This window comes from Chlamydotis macqueenii, chromosome Z (genome assembly GCF_036417535.1).
Source record: "Chlamydotis macqueenii isolate bChlMac1 chromosome Z, bChlMac1.mat, whole genome shotgun sequence".
Lineage (NCBI taxonomy): Eukaryota > Metazoa > Chordata > Aves > Otidiformes > Otididae > Chlamydotis > Chlamydotis macqueenii.
The window spans coordinates 61721829-61727828 of NC_141593.1; positions in this window are offsets into that span (position 1 = coordinate 61721829).

The following is a 6000-nucleotide window of genomic DNA, read 5'->3' on the forward strand; positions in this document are numbered from 1 at the left end:
TCTTTTTTGATGGTTGTGTTTCTCTTAATATTTTCTTTACTGTGAAAATTGTCCCAATGTCATTCAGTATATTTTGTGTAGTAAAAAAACCCCAACCCAGCAACTCCTCTCCCAATCTCTTTTCTCCCATGTATTTTTTTTTTTTAAATCAGTTCTGATGTATTAATCCATGCATTTCAAATCTCTCTATTTTTTAGATTTATGCCAGACACTGTTAGTCTAAGTACTCTACCTTGCATGCTGACCACCCCATTTACCCTCCAGGCTGTTCACTGCCACCTTCTTTCTGAACAATAAGTACTGAAAGTTCACAGAAAGGCTAACCCTTACTGGTACTTCACCTGTGCTGTCCCATGTTCTGTTGTTCCTATCAGAAATAGTAAATATGAAGAATACTTTGCACCATTATATTTATGAATTCTTCGAATCACATATTTCCTAAATACTGCAGGTGAGAACTTTGTCATTCCTCAGAGTGTTAGCTTGTTTCTTTGGGGCTTTTTTTTGAAACTGGGGTGACTGGTATTTCAGAGTCTGCTGGGTTTGCAAAGAATAAGTAATTTGCTTGGCTTACAATGGCCCTCAGCTCATCAGAAAACATATTTTCAATTCTGCATTCAAGCTGCTAAGAAAACTTCTTTTTCAATGATGTGAGTTAAGATAACAGGGAATCGTGGCCTTTCATTATTTCCCTACCAGAGATCAAAATGAGATCTGGCATAGCAGATGTGGCTCAAGTCAAAGAATTGATTTTTCCCTTAAATAGACCAAAACATATTTTCTATAGCATCTCCATGACTGTATTTGTTTTACTTGCTCATCTAGTTTGTCATTCTGTACCTTCTTATTCGTCAGCACTGAGGTGAGATTAGTCAACATTTGTTGTGGTTCAGTAAACGAACAGAGCAGAGCAGAAAATACTTGTGCTCCTCCTTTCTCATTATTCTGGTTTAGCACTGCGTCTGTTTGAGCTCTGTGTAATTCTGTATGATTACTCCAGAATTACATTTGCTGGGAGTGGAGAATTCGGATCTGTGTATATCTCTACCAGGCCACTTAATTAAGACTTGAGGTATTAATTTTTGCTTTTTTTTTTCCACCCAGACAGGATGAATACAGTGAGCACAGATAAAGCACAAGTCATGTTCTCCCTGGTCTCCGTTGTGAACTGCTGTTGTTCAGCGTTCATTTCCTCCACAGCTCCTCCTCAGCAGAGAGGGTACGAGAAGGTGTATTTTTCTCCAGTGCACTATTCTGCTCCTTGACTTGTCTAAGCGAGGAGAAAAGCTGTCTGCTGAGAGTTCTGCTCCTGTCTACAAGAGCTCTAGAGACATTGTAATCGCTCTACAGTTGCCCAGTGCAGCGACTGCAAGGTAAGAGCAGAGAGATTTCAATATGAAGACAGCTTCTTTCACACAGTTGGGCAGGATCCAAATCCAAAGCAGGATTTTGGCTCATGTCTTGAATTAAAGGCCAAACAGAATCCTGGTTAAACTGCTTCCTCTGCCTGGTGTTTCCCACACAGGACCTGTGCCAGCCTCTGCGACACTGCTGTTTCCTCTGCGACCCATCAAACTGTCCGGCAGTGAATCAGCCGCTGTCCCACAGCCTTTGGCTGCCTGATTCAGTAGGTTTCATTTGAGCCAGGCCAGGGAATCTCACAAAACTAGTTGTAACTGTTTTCTTTTATAAGCAGGGTAATATATGTTTATGTATGATGGTCCTATCCAAGCTCTCTAAGTGCTGACAAATATGAATTAGACATCCAAAGCAGCATCTTCCACACCCGCCCACAGGAGATAAATGTGTTTTTACCCTGGACACTCATCATTTCCAGCTCCTCCTCCCTCTGCCAAACTGGTTACTCTGATGCTCTGATCTGTCTAGCAGAGCTGATGCAGCAGAGGTGTTGGAACGTACCTTTGCACTCTGGACTTTGCACAAAATAGCCTGAACTGATTTTCCTGGAAGCAAATTAGGATACTGATGGCACTGCACCACTGGTCCCTAACAAAGGCAACTGCTGGCACATTGGATGACTGTCACAATCTGCTTCACTTAAGGGCTTGATGGTGGAGGAGATGGAAACGCGCATGTGTCTGAAGTGACAGGGCACTGTCATGACTAAACTCTTAAGGATCAGGCAATGCTGATTCCTTTACACTCATTTTCATTCTCAGGAAAGATACCAGCTGCTCAACTTTACGCGTGATGCAATAAATAATAATACAGCCGGCCACAAGTGTTTTGTGAGGGGTTGCTCATTGCAAGCACTACAGAGATGATGGAAAGACAGGCAGTGCAGGTGATTGCAAAAGCCCTGCGCTCCTGTGCAGGGAGCTTGGCTCGTGATGCATACTATTGCCAATAAAATCCCAAGGGAGTATTTTACTCATCAACCAGCCCTATGAGAGAAATAGGCTGATTGCACGACTTAGAGAAATAAGAAGAACTACTGAGCCAGCCAGAGGTGTGAATGGATATTTTGTTTTGTTTGGCTCATTTGCATTTCCTGAATTGTGCCCACACTAGGCCAATGAGATTTTGGTAGTAAAATTATTGAGGTTTGTTTGTTTTTTTTTTTTTTCCTCAAGAAACCTATACTGAAAGTAGCAGCTTGGCAGCAATTCATACAGTGCTGCTTCTCTGGTGTTGTCATTTGCACAGCTGCCAAAAGGCTGTCAGTGCCCTGAGCCAGAAGCCACTGTTTGCTCAGAGCTCTGAGGCAGTGCACACCCACCCCCTGCAGCAATTCACACTTAAATTGCATTATCGTATGGGTTCTACAAGTGTGTGCGATGGAAAAACGGTGGGGAAATGCCCTGAGAGTCCAAATAAAGATGATCATAGACTTTCTTCCTTTAGGCAATTTCTTGATTATGAACTCATTAGATAATGCAGGCTGCTGATATCTACTTTTTGATGAGGCAGATTTTCTACCTACTTGCCTAATAAGGTTGCCAAAATTTGTTCTAGACTGATGACAGGTATGAGGACAAATATGTTGGAGGAGACAACAAGACTTCATTTCAGCTCATAAAAGACCTGTGTTTCACTTGCTCAAATTATACATTCCTCGTTACTCTGCAATGATGGCAAAACTTTTGCAGGACTTCATGTCATGCTTTTCGTCCCGGCACGATTGGTAAGAATGCTGTGGTCTCCCGTCATGAGGCTGTGGTTGTTGGCCTGTGTGCAAGCTTATTTGCTTACGGAATTTTTGCCTCAAGTTCAACGTAGAGAAGAATAGTTCTCTCCTCCTAGGGCTTCCACAGTCCCTGATGGGACCAGTGTGGGATGAGCGTCCACTAGAAGAACATCCCCTTGTCCAACAGCAGTGGCACGTAGCTTTAAGTGGCAATAGCACCAGCAGAAGTAACAGGTCTCAGAACTGGTGAAACAGCTGGAGATGTAAAATCTTCCCAGTGAAGGTACACTGTGGAAAGACTTTGCCTGGAGACAATGGCAGTGGAACTGTTCAGCTGCATGGGACACTTCTCCAGGCAGAACGTGGGAAGGGCAGTAAGGGAAATCCCATACAGTTCCAAGCTTTCCAAGTCCAGGCTCCCAAGCACCCCTCTAGGATGACCTAGGACACCACATAATTCTATCAAATTTAGGGGCTAAAGCAGCACAGCTGTTACACGCTCGCTCATCCGTGCTTGGGGCTAATAACAAGTTTTTAACTTGTTGGAAAACCTGTGAGAGCGGAAAAAAAAAACCATGCTCTATGATTTAGACATAAAAACACCTCTGTTTTCCCAGTGTGATTTGAATACATCTGTTTTTGCAGTACATTCTTGCACATTGTAAAAGAAAGAATAGCTCAATTCAGACCAGGATAAATACTCACACTCTGGAAATTAAATTAGCTTAAAAATTTCTCAGTCTGAGAGCGGAAAAAAAGGTAGGTTTCAGAAAGACAGAAAAAAAGCTTTTGAAAAGAACACTGTCTGTCTACTACACTGAACAATTGTTACTGTGTGTCTCCAACACAAAAAATAACCACATTTTTTTCACCAAATGCAGAAACATAAATGGAATTTCTAGTATTATCTTGAAGTGCTTGTTATAAACATTAAAACAAATGCAGGATTTGCTAGCTTTGCTTCTTACAGCAGAACAGAGCTGATTCATGAAAAAGAATTGAATGGGAAAACAAAACTGGTAAGCAGAGCAAGTAAGAGATGAGGCAAATTATTTGTGTTTGGCTTTGGTGCGTGGAGACTAATTTCACTATTCAAAACAGCCAGGAAAAAAAATCCAATGAAGTGTGTCAGCAGATAACCTTCTTTTGCAGGAGAAAAGTGAATATTGCACTTAGCTTACGGTCCTTCTTATCCTCAGGCATACTGGCTATGACAGGCAACATTAACATTAAAGGCTGTCACAACTTTAAAAAAAAATTTGATTTCCATAAGTTGGAAATAGGAATGCAGGTCTGATTGTGCCAGGTAACTCTACCTACTTTCTGAGGGAACACAAACAGAATCCAAAAATCATAGGATGAATATATTATTTTTTTATAATCCTCTGTTTTCATGTATTACGGGGAGTTTTCTCTGATGCTTACAGTTGAGAAGCGCAACCAGAGGTGCATGGAAGCCTAAGTTGTTGCTGCTGATGCACTTGGTCCATCTCACACATCTGTACCCATGGCTCCTTGGGGAAGCAGGTATAGGGCAGTGTACAGAGAAATTGCCTCAGAGCATTCTTGCAGTTTCCGGTGTTGTTTCACTTTGCATGGAACAAAATTACAGAATCAGAAAATGTAGTAATATCAGCAAAACTCCTAAAATATTACTTCAGGCATTGTACAACAGGCCTGCCTTTGATACTGTGCTATCTTACAGACTCTTCTTCATCTATCTGATAGAAAACTAACTATTTTCAGATGGGTTACTGTTTAGCAGGTCGACTTTTGGTTCCAGGTTACATCTGGTAGCACAAGAGAGGAAATCGAGGCAGAGGATGGCTACAAGCAGGAGGGAATAATTAAGTATGGGAACTCTCAATAGCCAGCTCCAACACCCTCATTTCTTTAGTCCTAACCCTAATCCAACTCTTGTGCTTTCATTAGTTCAGTTAGACCCTGAACCACAAACTGTTTTCATGGGAGGAGTTACTGTGATGGTCAAAGTGTGATTTCAGAAGCAGACAGGTATGAAGGAACTTGGAAGAGAAGTGTGGAAGATACGTTCCCGCAATCAAGAAGTTTAAGTCTCTCAGCTCAACAACCATCTTCCTTATAGCCATTACTTTTGATCAGAATCTGTAGAAGGCTGACCGTTTCCAAATCGGCTAAAATTCCTTTTTTCTTTTTTTTTTTTTTTTAATGTGTGCTGTCAGTGGCATCGCTTCCAACTGTCTGGGGGAAAGTGCAAAAGGACATCTCTTCACACTAGTATCATAAGCCAATGTCATAAAGCTTTTATTTTTCACGATTCATCTGTGAGAAAAGGTTCATGGTTCATTACATAAGACGTGGAAACTGCTGTTAGTACAAACTGACTTTCTTCCCACCTTGGCCCTGCTCCAGAATGCAGCCACGTGTGCATATTGCCACGATAACAAGCTGTAAGTGCAGTAAAGGTTCAGAGCTATATTTTGCCCTGCGTGCCAGGTCCAACATGTAAGGCTGTAATTAAGTTGATCATTACCTTTTCTTCTTGGAAGGAGCCCTTATCTATCTATCTGTAGATAGTGTGAAGAACTGTTTTTTAATTTTGTACTTGACAGCACATTGGAATTATTTTCCTTTAATCTCCTGCTAAGCGCTGCTAAAATGCCTACTCAGTGGAAAATTACCTTATCCATACCCTTAGAGAACAGCAGTTGAAGAGTCTTTTATTGTACTGTCCAAACTACCTGCATTGCCAAAGACTAATAAATCCTTGTTATGAAGCTTAATACAGAACATCACACCTCCAGAATAGGATGTATGTACTACATCATCATGCATCACGACATGAGCTTGTTGTTTATAGAATCATAGAATCA